The 18,132-nt window shown below is 38.4% G+C and overlaps 1 pseudogene; it reads left to right on the forward strand.

Moving 5' to 3' along the window:
- Positions 1-17,707, forward strand: part of LOC122230446 — a 78,510-nt pseudogene extending 60,803 nt beyond the window's left edge.
- The last annotated feature ends 425 nt before the right edge of the window (positions 17,708-18,132 follow it).

An 18,132-nucleotide genomic window follows, 5' to 3' on the forward strand; every position in this document is an offset into this window, starting at 1 on the left:
CCCTGTGGGACTTCTAAGACCCAAAGGCCTCTTTTCATTTTGCACTAGTTGGTCTCTTTTAGTCCAAGGTGGCAAATAGTATGTTTGCTACTATAAATCTCTTACCTTTTTTTTTAGTTTCCTGTAAATATTACTGGATTTCATGCCGTGTTTTAGCAAAGCGACCCTCCCAAGTCCTTTTGAGATAAGCTTTTCGCTTCAGGTTTCCTGTGAAGCTCTTATAGGACAATGCCTTTAAAATTTGTCTACTCTTGGGGCTCCTGGCTGGCCCAGTTGGTAGAGCATGTGACACAATCTCTGGGTGCTGAGTTTAGGCCCCATGTCGGGTGTGGAACCCACTTTAAAAAAAAATCTTATACTCTTAAGATCCTTAAAGAAATTGGAGGCATACCTTAAATCTTTCTGTTTTCCTGATAGCACCCTGGATTTTCTCTTAACCCAAAAGCCATTTCTTTATTTTAGCATTATTTGACAGTTCAACATGTAAAGAGGCCGTAAATGAGAAACAGATACTTGAACCCAGTAAGTCCTGGTTCCTTTCAGTTGCATAGTCTTTCTTTAGTTTCTCTTTCCTATCCGTTTTACTTTCAGGTATTTTGTAGCATGACTTCCCTTTCCTCCAGTGTCATTTTCTTTACTTGCTTAGAAACCCTTGCTGTCAGCCTCTTCACAGGCCATCAGGTTTCCACTAAGAGTCTTGTGGAGGCCATTTTTGGGTCTCATTCTTACGCTTTTCTACATCTTTCCAGGTTCCACCTACTTCCTGGTTCAAAGGAAGTTTAGTTTTAGGTTTTTTTGAATAGCAGCACACCATTTTTAGTATCAGTATCTGTGGTAGCAATTTACTGCTGCATAATAAGCCACCTCTAAACCTAGTAGTTCAAAACAGCATTTATCTTGTTCACCAATCTTTAGACAGAGTAGAGCAACTCATTTCTTCTTCATTTGGCATCAGCTGGCATAACTGGAAGCTGGAGACTAGAATCATCTAAAGGCTTGTTCATGCACGTGTTTGGCTGTTGAGGCTGGCCTTTGGCTAGGATGTTGGCTAGTCTCAGCTGGAGTATCTACATGAAGACTCACTAGGTAGCCTGGGATTCCTCACAATGTGGTGGCTGCGTTCTAAGTGTGAGGTTCCCTAGAGAAAGAAAGTCAGATGGAAGCGGTATCACATTTTCTCAGCTGGCCTTAAAAATCACAGCAGTTCTGCATATTCTGTTCACTAGAAACGAGTTACTGAAGGCAGCATATATTTAAGGGGAGGGATTTTCACAGAGGTATCAACAAATTTATAAAACCACCACATCCACTCACCTTGTCTTACCAATCATATAGAATGAATGGAAGTCCTTCCCAACTCAGCATCACTGAAACCCTAGCCAGTTTTGTTGTTTTTGTTTAGTATGATCTCTTATTTTCTAGAAAGTAACAAAGGATTACAAGATAACAGTATTGAAATAAAAATTTTTTTGCCTCAAAAACATATGTGGATCATCCAATTAAAGTTTTATACTGGGAGATGTGATTTCTTAACACATCCTGGAGAATCATTTCTCCTGGGAATGCAGTTCAAATTAGCATAAACATTTGCAGTTCAGAAACAGGTCGTGGCATTAGAATCATTACTTATAGATTCATGAATTAGTCTTATTTCCAGAGTCTTATCATGGGACGTATTTTTTGACTTGGGCATACATAAGTCAATATGATATTGCTAAAACTTCTTTAAAAATTATGGAGTGTTAAGATGGGGAAGGGCTAAGAGATTTTCTCCTAAGAGGGGACTTATTTTATGAAAGAAAGATATGGAAAAATCATAGAAAGATAAAAGTATAGAATGAAGTGCAAATATTGTGTAGTAAAGACAATGATAGCAAAAATCTATTTCAGAAACACCTGATGGCTTTAACGTGTCTCTTGATTTTCTGAGTTGTTTAAGGTTCCAAATTCTAACACAGGTAAAATTTTGTTGCAAATGAGTTTATTTAAATTTTGAGTCCCTGGCTGGCTCAGTTACTCTTGATCTTGAGATTGTGAGTTCATGCCTCACAGTGGGCTTAGAGATTACTTAAAATCTGGAACAAAATTTTGATAGTAGTTTTTAGTTAGAGACTGTTTTCACTCCAATTCCAAACTATATTGTTTTATTCATGCAGGCTGATGTCATTACAACGGAACTGGAAACTACATCATAAAAATGAGTTTTGCACCTCAATGCAAAATATCAAGTTCTTCAACAAGAGTTATTACCAATGAAATCTTTCAAAGAACGTGAAAAACTAGAGAGCAATAACAAGAAGTGAGCAGTAACAAGAAGTTACAGCAAGAAGTAGTCAAATGGAAACAATTTATGGAAATGAATATGGTAGAACGCAGTCAAGTGGAACAGTATAAACGGGATATTGAAGAAAGAGCACGACTGGACATAGTCCAGAAAAATTACATAGAAAAATGACACGAAGTCAACATGTTTTTACAGGTTAATTTATTGATCTGTAATGTGCTTTAATTCATTTCACTGAAAATTACATTTTGGATATATGTATTGTATGTGTTTCCTCTACTTGCTTTATGGTAATTTGTAGATTTCTGGAGGCATATGTTCCTGCCTTTAAAGATTTGTTTTCATCTTTATTCCTACTAAATCAAGAGGATAAGAAAAAATGATGATTTAAACAACTAGTCTCACTATTAAGAGGAAAAGAAAAATTGTGATTTAAAATTTGCACTGTACTTGGATTATTCTTAAGTTTATTGTTGACTTTTAAAATTTTGTCATTGATTCTATTATTTGAATTATCAGATTGCATGAATACTAATACAAGAATGATTGAACTTTAATTTTATAAATCATGTTTAATTCAGTTGACATTGATGATAAATATTTTATACTTGAGCTTTTTTTCATTTAAAATTGCTCTCTGAATCATTGACTCAGAACTAAAGGAAACATTTATAATTAATTTTTCAGATTATAGCTATTTTAAAACTATCCTATTAATTTGCTTTAGGCACAAGCAGCAGCTCAAGAAAACTTGGACAAGTTAAGGGAAAATGCTCATGCTCAACGAGAAGTCAAATGGAACTTAGAATTAAAGATCCGAAATCTCAGATCTCTACAATGAAGACTTCTCAAGAAGATTCTACTAAAACAGAGTTAGAAACCTACAGGCAACTCTACCTAGAAGAATGAAAAGTTAGAAAGTCCTTGAGAAATAACCTGAACACGTAAGTCAAAACAGAATCATAGAAAAGAAATTAACTTATTATTTTGCCTCTAAAGCATAATTTCTGTGGAGCCAAGATCATGAGATGAGTTGGAAGTGAAAGCCAACTAGATCGTGTCATTTTGGAAAATGATGTTTCTAAGTGAACTCACCTTTGAAATGTTAGTGCAGGACAGTTTGCATCCCTCCTCTTTTTTTCGGTTTTACAGGGACTCTTCCCCCACCCCCACCCCGCACCCCCCGCCCTGTATATTTTCCATTGATCGGATCTGCTAGTCTTTAAGTGCATTGTTTGAAGCTTTCTCATTTAGAAGCATATTATTATAAAATTGCTTGTCAGATTTACCCTAAATAAAAATGTTGATGAGTTTCTTTTTGGAAGATTACATCTTTAACCTAAAAGGTCAAGTACTACTACTCATCCTGGCAGCTTGGTTCATTTATTCTCTTGATTGTGATCTTTGGTATGATTACTAGAGTAGGATTGAGACAAACTATGCTTTATGCTTTTTCTACTTTACATAAAGGCATACAGGTGAAATACAGAAAGACTCACTCAGGGCTGGGGGTAGTATAATTCCAATAGTGGCTAAAAAGAGCACCATAGTGGGAGGGAGGTATTTGGAAGACTGAAGACAGAAAGGGCAGATTCTGCCTCCAGTGCCTCGGTAACTGTTATAAGCTAATTGCCTCTGTGGCTGTTTTTAGTTCTTTCTGATCACACCTCTGCCATCTAATAACTCCTCAGTGTCAAATTCTCAGTTTCTTTGAGATAATAAGTGAAATGTACAAGAGTGGTGAAAGCAAACGCTTGAAAATGTCTTTGAGGGATGGTTTAATTTTACATCAGAAAAATGTTTATAAATATATGTATATATAATGGCATCCTGAAGGATCCTGTCAGTACAGCCATTCCAGAAGAAGCAAGTATTATTTGTTAAGCTATGTACATCACTGATAGCCACTTCTCTCCCTTCCCTGGTTTGAATTGTTAGGAATCCCCCTGGAAACATTATTTCTTTAGAACAATTTTCAAAGTATAATTTTAGATAGTAGGTGTGCTCTGTCACATGTTAAGTGTTAAAACACTGTTCAATGGCAAATGCTATTTAATATTACAGAAACTTAAAAAATATAAGGAATTTAGGAAAGATTTTGGGAAAAAGAAAATGTATTTGGTTTTGTAATCTTCAGACTAATGAGTGACTGTCAGAGAGCAATACAAAACTTCTTGTGGAGAGACAGCAGCACCGAAGTTTACTCAGGACTCTTATGAGTCCAGGCCTGGAACCACCTTATTATGGACATTTTGAAAATAATTTAGTGCTCAGTGGAAACCTTATTCCAAGAGGAAACTTAGTGATTCCTACCTTAAACCCATGGATGTCATATGACTACAGGGAGACTTCCTTGTGGAAGGTTATTTATATTATCTGTTTCATTTTGGGTTTCATATATCTTATATAATTGTTCCTTTTAATTTGGTGAAATTCTGAGTTAACTAATAAATAATAAGTAAAAGTCATAATTATGTGTGCTAAGAACTGAGGTAAAATTTATATATATATAAATGTATATTTTCTATATATTTCATAATTTCCTCTCTAACTGGCTGGTTGACTCATTCATTCTTTAGTAGGGTGTTCTTTAACCTCCATGCTTTTGGAGGTTTTCTAGACTTCATCCTGTCGTTGATTTCAAGCTTCATAGCATTGTGGTCTGAAATTATGCATGGTATGATCTCAATTCTTGTATAGTTATTATAAAGGGCTGTTTTGTGTCCAGTATGTGATCTATCTTGGAGAATGTGCCATGTGCATTCGAGAAGAAAGTATATTCTGTTGCTTTGGTTTGCAGAGTTCTAAATATATCTGTCAAGTCCATCTGTTCTGATGTATCATTCAGTGCCCTTGTTTCTTTATTGATCCTTTGTCTAGATGATCTATCCATTGTTGTCACTGGGGTATTAAAGTCCCCTGAAATTAACACATTCTTATCAAGAAGGTTGCTTATGATTGTGATGAATTGTTTTATCTTTTGGGGGGCTCCCGTTTTTGGCACATAGACATTTTTAATTGTTAGCTTTCCTGATCGATAGATCCTGTAATTATTATATAATGTCATTCTTCATCCTTTAATATATAGTCTTTAATTTATTAATTTATTAAATTAATAGTCTTTAATTTATTAACTTAAGTTAAATTAAATTTATTAAATTAATCTTCAGCCTTTAAATTTATAGTCTAGTTTGCCTGATATCAGTATGGCTACTCCAGTTTTCTTTTGAGTTCCAGTAGCATAGTTTTCCTTCCCTTCTCTTTCAATTAGAAGGTGTCCTCAGGTCTAAAATGAGTCTCTTGTAGACAGAAAATAGATGGGTCTTGTTTTTTTATCCTTTCTGATACCCTATGTCTTTTGGTTGGAGCATTTAGTCTATTTACATTCAGTGTTATTATAGAAAGATATGGGTTTAGAGTCATGATCTCTGTAGGTTTCATGCTTGTAGTGATGTCTCTAGTACTTTGTGGCCCTTGTAACATTTCACTCACAGAATACCCCTTAGGATCACTTGTAGCGCTGGTTTAGTTGTGATGAATTCCTTCTTTTTTTGTTTTTTTTTTTGGGGGGGGGGGTGGAATACCTTTATCTCTCATTCTATTCTAAATGACACTTGCTGGATTAAAATTCTCGGCTGCATAGTTTTTCTCTTCATCACATTGAAGATATCCTGCCATTCCTTTCTGGCCTGCCAAGTTTCAGTAGATAAATCTGTCACTAGTCTTATAGGTCTCCCTTCATATATTAGAGCATGTTTATCCCTAGCTGCTTTCAGAATTTTCTCTTTATCCTTGTATTTTGCCAGTTTGACTATATGTGATGAAGATCGATTCAAGTTACGTCTGAAGGGAGTTTTCTGTGCCTCTTGGATTTCAATGCCTTTTTCCTTCCCCAGATCAGGGAAGTTCTCAGCTATCGTTTCTTCGAGTATACCTTCAGCACCTTTCCTTCTCTCTTCCACTTCTGGAATCCCAATTATGCATATGCTATTACATTTAATTGTGTCCCTTAGCTCGCTAATTCTCCTCTCATACTCCTGGATTTTTATCTTTTTTTCTAAGCTTCCTTTTTTCATAATTTTATCTTCTGATTCACCTATTCTCTCCTATGTCTCTTCAATCTGAGCTGTTGTCACATCCATTTTATTTTGCACCTCACTTATAGCAATTTTTGCTCCTCCTTTTTCTTAGTCCCTTGATCTCTGTAACAATAGTTTCTCTGTTGTCCTTTATGCTTTTTTAATCCCAACTATTAATTTTATGACTATTATTTAAATTCATGTTTTGTTTTATTGCTTAAATCGTTTTTGATCAATTCGTTATCTGTCACTACTTCCTGGAGTTTCTTTTGAGGAGGATTCTTCCGTTTCATAATTTTGGATAGTCTCTGGAGTGGCGCAGAACTGCAGGGCACTTCCCCTGTGCTGTCTGGAATAACTTGTGTTGGTGGGCGGAGGCACAGTCAGACCTGATATCTGCCCCCAGCCCACCGCTGGGGCCACAGTCAGACTGGTGTGTACCTTATCTTTCCCTCTCCCAGGGGCAGGACTCACTGTGGAGTGGTGTGGCCTCAGTCTGTGCTAATTGCTCACTGCTAGGTTTGTGGTGATGCTACTGCAGGATCTGGCATATTTGCCGAAGCAGATATGCAAGGTGCACAGGGCGGAAGGGCAGGCTTAGCTCGTCTGCAAGATTTTTGTCTTGCACTAATTTCACCTAGCATAATACCCTCCAGGTCTATCCATGTACTTGCAAAATGCAAGATTTCATTCTTTTTGTTTGCCGAGTAATTATCTCTCTCTCATATAGATTAGATATAGATATAGATAGATATAGATATAGATATAGATATAGACATATAAAGAAGATTATATACATATAATCTTATCTTCTTTATCCATTCATCCGTCGATGGACGTTTGGGTCCTTTCCATCCTTTGGCTATTGTTGATAGTGCTGCTATAAACATGGTGGTGCTTGTGTCCCTTTGAAGCAGCACACCAGTATCCCTGGATATTGCTTAGCAGTGCAATTGCTTAGCAGTGCAATTGCTGGGTGATAGGGTAGTTCTCTTTGTAGTTTTTGAGGAACCTCCACATTGTTTTCCAGAGTGGCTGCATCAGCTTGCTTTCAACCATTCATTCTTTAGTAGGATGTTCTTCAGTCTCCAAGTATTTCTCTATCCAAATATTTTCTTGTGGTTGATTTCAAGGTTCATAGCCTTGTGGTCTGAAAATATGCACGGTATGATCGTTATCTTTTTGTACTTGGAGAAGGCTGATCCATGTCCCAGTATGTGATCTATTCTGCAGAATGTTCCATGTATCCTGGAGAAGAATATATATTCTACTGCTTTAGGAGGAAATATTCTGAATATATCTGTTAAGTCCATCTGGTCCAGTGTCTCACTAAAAGCCATTGTTCGTTTGTTGAATTTCTGTTTAGATGATCTTTCCATTGCTATAAGTGGGGTATTGCAGTCCCATAGTATTATGGTATTATTCTTTAGCTTCTTTATATTTGCGATTAGTTCATTTATATATTTGGGTGCTTTCACATTTGGAGCATAAATGTTTACAGATTTTAAGTCTTCTTGGTGGACAAACACCCTTAAGTATGATACATCTTTCTTCATCTCTTGTTACAGTCTTTATTTTAAAGTCTAGATTGTCTAATATGAATAAGGTTACTCTGGCTTTCTTTGGTGACCATTACCATGATAGATGGTTCTCCATCCCCTTTTTTTCAATCTGAAGGTGTCTATAGGTTTAATGTGAGTCTCTTGTAAACAGCATATAGATGGATCTTGTTTCCCCCCCCCACTCTGTTACCTGTGTATTTTTATTGGAATATTTAGCCCACTGACTTTTAGAGTGAGTACTCAAAGATATGAGCTTATTGCCATTATGTTTCTTGTAAACTTGGAGTTTGTGGTGGTGTGGAGTTTGGTGTGGAGTTTGTGGTGTGCTTTCTAGTCTTTGGTGTTCTTGGCCATTTTTTTTTCTTTTTTCATTTTTTCACCCCCCAGAGAGTCCCCCTGAAATTTCTTGAGGGCATGTTAAGTGGTCTCGAACTCCTTTAAATTTTTTTTGTCTGGGAAAATTTTAATCTCCTTTTATTTTGAAAGACAGCCTTGCTGGATTAGGAATTTTGTCTGCATATTTTTCTGATTCAGCACATTGAATATTTCTTGCCCCTCCTTTCTGGCCTGCCAATTTTCTGTGGATAGGACTGCTGCAAACCTGGTCTGTCTTTCCTTGTAGTTTCCTGCCTTTTGATGGTTGGCTTTTGTTGAATCTTATGGGAGTCCTCTGTTCTTCCTGTGTTTTGAAGTCTGTGCCTTTCCACAGGTAAGGAAAGTTATCCACTATGATTTGCTGACATAACCCTTCTACCACTTTTTCTCTCCCTTCATCTTCTGGGACTCCTATGATTCTGATGTTTCTTTTTAATGAGTCACTGATTTCTCTAATTGGTAATGTTTTTTTTGCATTATTGTCCCTTTTTTATTCTGTTTCAGGATTCTCCATAAGTTTGTCCTATCGCTGATTTCCTGTTCTGCCTTATCCATCCTTGCCGCCGTGGCATCCATTGGAGATTGCACCTCAGTTAAAGCATTTTTTTATTTCATCCTGACTAGCTTTTACTTCTTTTGTCTCCACAGAGAGGGATTATAACCTATTTTCGGCCTCAACTGGTATTCTTATTATCGTGATGTTAAATTCTGGGTCAAACATCTTGCTTGTTCCTGTGTTGATTTCGTCCATGGCTGTCTTTTGTTTCTGCTGTTTCTTTTGGGGTGAATTCCCGTTTTGTTGTTTTGAAGGAAGAAAAGGAATTAATAAGGTAAAAAATTAAAATTAAAAAATTAAAAACTACACACACAAATCAAAAAAATGCTACACCCTAGGTGTGTTTTTTTCTGGCTATTGAACTTGATAGATTACATTAAACATGAGGGGAAAAAGGAAATCTTTGGAAAATTTGAGAAAATGAATATATTGAAATAAAATGAAATGAGGGATGTAAAATAGAATTTGAAAAGAAGTTGCAAAAGTTAAAAAATATAGCAGAAAATTAGCGAAAAATATTTTTAATAAAAATGACAACAAATATAATTTTTTCTCTTTCTGTATGAAGAAAAAAAAAGATTCTAAAAAAGAGAAAATTGTATAGATGGACCAGCGAATAGACTGAAAAACAATTGATATTACATTGTTTTCCCTTAGAAGTCAAACGAAGAATTACTTTGTAGTCCATAAACTAAGCAGGTGGAGAGATTTGTGTTCCTGAAAAGTGAGTTTGGCCCATTCAGGCAGGGCTTAGTGTAACGGATCTGTTCTCCACTAGATGGTGCTGCTTAGCTTACTGAGGTGGAATATTGTGGCGCTTGTTGGTGTGTATGCACATGCATGTGAAATTTGAAAATGCTCTCACCCAGCTACCCAATCTCTAGTATCGGAACTCTGTGTTCTTCCCAACCGGCAATTGCACACCCATCCTTTCTATTTTCGCTCTACTCCCCATTTAACATTATTCATGACGAAGCCTTTAAGTTTCCAGGCGCCGCCTCCCTCCTGAGTTTCATCTAAGATGCAGTTTTGTTTCCCAACCCCTCACTCTGAGGCACTGCAGTTTTGATCTGCTCAGATCCTCTGGGGGATGGTCTCACCGAGCAATGGCTTGTTTCCAGCCACACCCAGGACCATGTTGCTGCCAATGCCCAGATCTGTGGCTGGGTGCCAACCCGCCCCAGAAAACGTTCACCTGATCCTGTAGCAGTGACATTTCAGGGATTATGGCAAATCACCACACATCTGGCACCAGACTTCACATTCCATGACCTTGTTCCAGCAAGAGCGAATGTGTTCACTGGGGTCTCCTGGGACCAAGTGGCCACACAGCCTCTACCAAATGTCCTTCCAGCAGTGGAACCGCTTCTCCATGGGTGGCCCGAGGACTTCCCAGACCCCACTCTAATCCTGGGGATTTGCCTTTCCCACCAGAACACTGCCAGGTATTTTGCTGTGGAGTTTCAGACTGTGTACTCCCCCTGTTTATAGAGTGTTAATGGATTTCAGCCCACTCATTTCTCCCTTTGTATTTCAGTCCCTGTGATGCTTTCCACTTTTCCTCTATCTCTCTGGCTGCTTTGAAGGGGCTGCTTTTCCCGTTAGCTCCCCCCATCTCTGTCCTCTCTCCAGAAGCCAAAACATTTCCCAGCACTCTGCAACTTCCCCCTCCCCCATTCACCTATTTGCACTGTGTACCTGCTGAGTTCTGTTGTTTAGGTTATACAGATCATTGTGTTAATCTTCAAATAAGTTTTCTAGGCGTGCAGGATGTTTCAGTGTTGATCTAGCTGTATTTCATGGATGCAAGACATACAAAAAACTTCCATGCTGTTCCACCATCTAGGCTCCTCCCCTAGTTGGCTAGGTTTAAAGAGCAAAGTTTGTAATTTTTTGGTCATAAGCATAAGGTTTAGATACCACAAAGCCCATATCTCTACTAAAAACTTTTAGCCCATCATATTCTTACCCAGCAGAGTTTTCTCTCTTGTAAGCCCAATTAAATTATACCATTGCTCTGCTTGACAAGCAGGATTAGCTTCCCTTTATCTCATAGGTTGGAGGATAAAATACTTAATAGGGTTTTATACTGTTCAACAAATCTTCCAAATCTTTACTCTTGCCTGTTCGTTCCCCGTCTTTTCAAGCTGCTTGGTCTCATTGAAATTCCTACGTGCTAATATTAAATAGGGGGTGGTGCCGCCCTGCTATCCTACTGCATTTCTCTGTTCCACTCACCTACATGACTGATCCATAACCTTCCTTCATTCCTCCAATCTCTAATACAACAGTCTTTATTTTTTAATGTTTATTATTTTTGAGAGATAGTGAGAGAGAGATCAAGCAGAAAAGAGGCAAAGAGAGGGGAAGACACAGAATTTGAAGCAGGTTCCATGCTGTGGGCTTTCAGCACAGAGCCCAACACAGGGCTTGAACTCATGGACCGTGAGATCCATGACCTGAGCCAAAGTCAGTTGCGTAACCCACTGAACCACCCAGGTGTCCCTCTAATAATACATCAGTCTTTGTCATTCGTCTCTGATTCCTTTCTTCTCTATTCCACTGAAAAAGCAGATTAATTAGTATGTATATCTTTCTGCTCCTAGAGAGGAATTGTCCATGCTCCTGCCCGATGCCAGCTCCTCCAGCCTTACATTAGATCCCATTAGATTCACGACCTTCAATTCCTTCCCCTTTCCTTAGGATGTTGGCAACTCTCACCTCCTTGGCATGGTCAATTTTCCCCTCTTGACTGCATCATCCCCCGAAGCATATAAACATGTTTTTTGCTTTTCCCCTAAGAAAAATATTCCTCTCCTGATCCCATTGGTCATTCTTAGATCCCATTCCATGTTTCTACTCCCCTTTCTCTGCCCAAAACCAGAGATATATTCATTTTTTCCAGTTTCTCTCATCCATGACCTCTAGAATCTAGTAAATTAGGCTTCTTTTTTTCAACGTCACCAAAGACCTCCATATTGCTAAGTCCCTTGGGCAATACTAGACTTCTTTATTCCCAGTCTTCATCTTACTTGACCTATCATTATTTAGATCAATGCAAATGTTCATTGTTAGGGACTGAATGTTTATGTCCTACCCTGAATTTATATGTTAAAACTCTACTCTCCGATAAGATGGTATTAGGAGATGGGACGTTTAGGAAGTAATTAGGATTAGATGCAGTCCTTAGGATGATGTCTTTAGGGATGGGATTAGTTGCCCTTGTAATGAGTCATAAGAGAGCCTGCCTCCTTCCTCTGCTTCTGCCACATGAGGATACAAAGAGAAATATGTACCCTAGAAGAGAGCTCTCACCAGAACCTGACCACGATGCTCCTTGATCTTGGTCCTCTAGAATCGAGAACTTTGGGAAATAAGTTTGTATTGTTTATAAGCCACTCATGTGTGGTATTCTGTTATATTAATCAGAACTGACTAAGACACTCTCCTTGAATCAGCTTCATCACTTAGCTTGCAATATACCACATCGATCAAGTCCCTTCTACCTCAGGGTTTACTGGTTCCTGTTGTCTCCCTAAACCTTAAATATTGGAAGAACCCCATCTCAAACCTTACAGCTCTTCTTTTCACTGTTACCACTCTCTTAAATACTTTTTCCCCTGATGATCCTCAAGTTTAAATCACCAGCCCAGACCTCCCCGTAAACTGCCATCTCCTATTTCTCCACTTGATGCCCTTGCTTGTATGACTAACAAACCTCTCAAACACATTATATTCAAAACCAAAATCGTGATCCTCCTACAACCTTCTCGTTCCAAATTCCTCTTCCCATAGTAAATATAAATTCTACTTTATATTTAAAGTAGGGACAGCTGGGTGGCTCACTCAGGCATCCGACTTCAGCTCAGGTCATGATCTCTTGGTCGTGAGTTCAAGCCCCAAGTTGGGCTCTGTGCTGAGAACTCAGAGCCTGGAATCAGCTTTGGAGTCTGTGTCTCCATCTTTCTGCATCTCCCCCACTTGCACTCTGTCATTCTCTTTCTCAAAAATAAAGAAGCATTACAAAAATTTTAAAAATATATATAAATTCTATTTTTCTATGTGTAGGCTTTTAATATCTTGTAGTTTTTTTGACTCCCCACTTTGTTTTATACCCTACCCTCATATCCAGTCTGTCAGCAGGTACTGTTTGCCATACCTTTAAAATATATCTAAATCAGACTTCTTTTCATCCTCTCTGAAATGACCACCCGGGTCCAAACTAGATTCTTCATCTAGAGCATTGTAGCTGTTTCTCACTGTGATCCTGCTTTATCCTTTTTGACCCATAATTTGATCATAATTTTAACCTAGAAGCCAAAATGCTCCTTTAAAAACTGAAGTATGACTATGAGACTCTTCCACTCATAATTCTGCATTGTCTTCCAGCTCTCTCAGAGTAAAACCCAAAGTCATTACACTGTGGCCTATGAGATCTTATAGTATCTGCCCCCATCCTTGCTAGTCTTTGACCTTAGATGATTGACCTGATTTTTTTTCTTGCTTTATTGAGATAAAATTGACAAATAACAGGTAGGTTCAAGATGTACAATGTGATTTGGTACAAATATATATTGTGAAACATATATCACCATAGTAAGGTTGGTCAACACATCCAACACCTCACATCATTACCTGTTTGTGTATGTGGAGGTGGTAAAAATACTTTATTAGCAACTCTCATGTACACAGTACAATATTGTTAACCGTTGTCTCCATGAGGGACAATCCCCAGAACTTACTAATCTTATACTTAAAGGTTTGTGCACTTTGACCAACATCTTTCCAACCCTAGCCCTTAGCAATCACCAGGTTTCTCTCGTTTTCTATGAGTGAATATGACTTTTTGAGAATCATAAGTGGTATTATACAAGACTTTTCTTTCTGACTTTTCACTCAGCATATTGTTCTCAAGGTCCATCCATGTTGTCACATATGGGAGGATTTCCTTTGTTATGGCTGAAGAATATTTCATTTTATATATGATACTCATATTACATATCATATATCCATATGATATACCATATATATAATATATAATATATATAATATATATAATATGACATATATTAATATGTATGCATATAATATGTATGCATATATATAAATCACACATACACACACATTTATTTAAACACACACATATATATGTGTACCTATACTTTTTTACATGTAAACTTACACACATATACACACATCACATCTTCTTTATCCATTCATGTCTTGGCTATTTTGAGTAATACTGCAAAGAACATATAGGGGTGGATATCTCTTTGAAGTAATGATTTTGTTTCCTAAGAAAATAAACAGATTTAGTTGTAAATCCAGACTGGGTTTGCTGGATCATGTGGTAGTTCTATTTGTTTTAAGTTTTTTCATTTGTTTTTTTTTTTTTATGCCATCTCTACATCCAGCATGGGACTCAAACTCATGAACCTGAGATCAAGAGTTGGATGCTCCAATGACTGAGTAAGCTAAGTGCCCTGGTAGTTCTATTTTTAATATTTGGAGGATCCTCCATACTGTTTGCCATAGTGGACATACTCATTTATATTCTTAACAGCAGTGCACAATTGTTCCCTTTTCTGTACATTCTCATCACTTGTTATTGCTTGTCTTTTTTTGTAATAAGAATCCTAACAGTTGTGAGACAATATTTCATTATGTTTTGATTTGCACTTTCTTGATGTTCATGATGTTGAGCACTTTTCATGTACCATGGTGTATCTGTGGAAATATCTTTGGGAAAATGTCTATTAAAGTTCGTTGCCCTTTTTTAAATTGGATTATTTGTGGGTTCTGCTATTGAGTGAAAGCGGTTCTTTATATATTTTGGATAGTAACCACTAAAAGGACATATGATTTGTAAATGTTTTCTCTCATTCTGTATGTTTATATTTGATTTTATTGAGTTTCCTTTGCTGTGAGATGCATCTTAGTTTCATGTAGTTCCACTTAATTTTTATTGCTTGTGCTTTTGGTGTTACATCCAAAAAATGTTGTCAAGACCATTATTAAGGGCCTTTTCCTGTTGGTTTTATTCTAGGAGTTTTACAGTTTCATGTACAAAATTTAAGTACTTTGAATTAATTTTTGTGACTAGTATAAAGTATGAGTTCAATTTCATCCTTCTGCGTGTAGCTAGTTTTTCCAGCGCCATTTATGGGAGAGGCTTTCCTTTACCCAATGTATATTCTTTCCTTCTTTCTTATAAGTTAATTTACCACATATACATGGGTTTATTTTGGGGATCTTTATTCTGTCGGTCTATGTGTCTTTTTTTATGCCAGTACCATAATGTTTTGATGCTGTAACTTTGCGATACAATTTCAATAAGGAAGCGTGATGCCTCTAGCTTGATATACTTCCTCAAATTGATTTGGCTCTTTGGAACCTTTTGTGGTTCCATACTCTTAAAGAACCAGGCTGGATCCCTGGAGGAAAAACCAAGCAACACTTGGAGATCTTGGTGGATCGGAGATTTATTTAAACGGGCGGGCTCAGAGGAGATTTTCTCCAAAAATCTGAGCACCAAATGCAAGTGGGGAGAATAATTTATAGTCCTTACCTTCCACATCTGTCGGAGCTTTCCCATGAGCAGCAAAGGAAGAAGAACACAGAGGAAAGGTGTCCAAGCCAGAGACCAGACAGAGTCCATTTTAGCCCCATTATCTTTCTTTGGCATACTTTATTCACTTGTGCAACAATACAAATTTTATAAGTTTTTTTTTCTACTTATGTGAAAAGGCCTTTGGAACCTTGATAGAGATTGCATTGACCTAAAGAGGGCTTAGGTACTATGGACATTTCAATGGTATTAATTCTTCTGATCCATGAACATGAGCTATCTTTTCATTTTTTTCTGTCTTCAATAATTTGTCATCAAAGTTTTATAAGTTTCTGTGTACAGCCCACTGTCTCCAGAAATGTGGGTGCTACTGGGTCCTATAGAATATGTAGATCCTTCAAATGCCCCACTCATTCATGTAGTGGCCCCTGTGGCCAAAGAAGAAATGGGGGAAATTTCCTCTGATGCCTAATATACAGACAGGTATAGCTGGGGAAACCTACAAAGAGGAACTCAAGTTGTTATTCAAGCCAATACTGACAGCATTTAGATGGAAAAAGGAACAAGCTAAGCAGTCACTGGGCTGAACTCAGAGGGGTTTCACTGGTGATCACTCATGAGCTATAGTAATTAACCCTTTACACTGATAGGTAGATGTTGTAAACATATAGAACACTCGGTTCTAAGCCCAGTGGTATCAGGATATGGTATCAGGACATTTGGGCTCACCTGCAAGAGCCTGACATGATCCTCACTGTTTTCCAAGACCTGGCTAATAAAACTCTGGTTGGTAGAAAGGAAAAACAGAATATTAAAGGAGATTAAATTATTAACGGGTAAATCGACGTTGGCCCAGTGTACTAATGTTCTGTCATAGACTTTAATGCATTTGATTGATCAAACAGTAAGGTCCGTGCCCCCATATGCCAGACTAGGAACCCCTGCTGAGGCACCCAATATTTTAAAGGTATAGAAGTCTAGGGAGATAGTTATGGCCGTGCTGAGAACACCAAAATGTGTTTTCTACTGGAAATTGCCATGGGATGTCCCGTATAATAGGTGAGTTACTTTGTATCCCTGGGTGAGGGGAATCTACTCAATCTCTAATGGGATCCTGTTGTTCTGCTGAAAGGCAGACCTATGGAAATTCACTATACCTGTAATGGAGCATAACACATTGAAAAAGGGGAGAAAATGGGGGTCCTCGTCTGGCATATTCTGCCCCAGTCTATATTCTCATGCCTAGCAGTGCTGCTTCCTTCTGCCGACATGTATGGAATGCAAAACCAGGTTAAGTTCCTAAAGCTGCTGGTGTCCCTCTCCTTCAAGGCCATAACGCACTGACACCCCCTGGCAATCAGGAGGCTGATCCCTAGCCTGGGTATAAGCCCTAGCAACTACTCTGCAGTACATACAGCAGAGTAAGTGAAACTACTGTAGAGCCTTGGAATGGATGGAATGGCATATGGCCAGGATTTGCCCTTAAAATACAGTGACTTGGTAAATGTATGAACAGCATGTACTATGTTTCTTTCTTTCTGTATTTCTTTTCTGCTGGAGCCTTTGTGATTTCTCTATAAAATAAGATCACATTATTTGCAATTGGGTGATTTTACTTCTTCCTTCTTGATTTGGAAGATTTTATTTTTCTTGCCTGATTGTTGTAGTAGGACATCCAATAATACGTTGAGTAGAAGTAGTGAGAGCAGACACCCTTGTCTTGCTCCTGATCTTATAGCAAAAGCTTACAGATTTGACTACTGAAAGTGATATTTGCTGGGGGCTTGTCATAAATATCCTTTATTATGTTGAAATAAATTTTATATCAAATTTATTGAGAATTTCGAATTTTAAGTTCTTTTTCATCTAAGTCCTCCAAGTCCCTGGGTAAGTGGTCAAATATGGCCTGGGCAAGAAAACACTGACATCAGCAACCAAGGTGACCTTGTGCTTTGATTCTGTGAATGAACTGGCACTAAATGCTGTCCCTCAATTCTTCCTAACACCATTGGAGAAGACTCTGGGGCCAGAATCTCCCTCCTGGTTCCAAGGTCCCTGGCTGACTCCTTATGCCTGTACAAAAACTAGGACAAAGAGGTCAGGGGGTACACTCCTGTGTCCGGCTCTGCCTGGCTTTCCCATGCCCTGATGGAGGGTGTTAGGATGTCCCTGGAAGGGGACGACCCTCTTGCCAGGGCGCCGCAAGAAACTGAAGGGCTACCAATCACCAAGCGCCAGCACAACCCAACGGAGATCCCTGAACAGCGCGCTGGAACAAACTGAAGGTCAACCAATCACCGAGCACCAGCACAATCCAACGGAAAGCCCTGAGCGTCTCTCAAGAACTAACTGAAGGTCAACCAATTACCGAGCAACAGCACATGGCACGAAAGACCCACCCGAGCCTAAACCCGGAACAGTTACAGCTTAAAAACCCTACCCCTAAATACCCAGGCGCGACTTCCCTGACTCCCTCCTTGAGTCACGGAACCTCGCCCGGAACTAATAAAGCCTTAAACTGCAAAAATTCTTTTGTACTCCAACTCCTATCTTCACCCCGCACAACGCTTGACAGTAACAGAGGGTAAAGCCAGGGCCAGAGCTATTGGGGTGGATGGGGAAGGGGGAATAACCACAAACACACACTTTCTCTCTCTCTCTCTCACACACACACACGTTACAACCTCCTCCTGCCATCTGCAGCTCTC

The sequence above is a fragment of the Panthera tigris genome, chromosome F2 (assembly GCF_018350195.1).
Source record: "Panthera tigris isolate Pti1 chromosome F2, P.tigris_Pti1_mat1.1, whole genome shotgun sequence".
Classification (NCBI taxonomy): domain Eukaryota; kingdom Metazoa; phylum Chordata; class Mammalia; order Carnivora; family Felidae; genus Panthera; species Panthera tigris.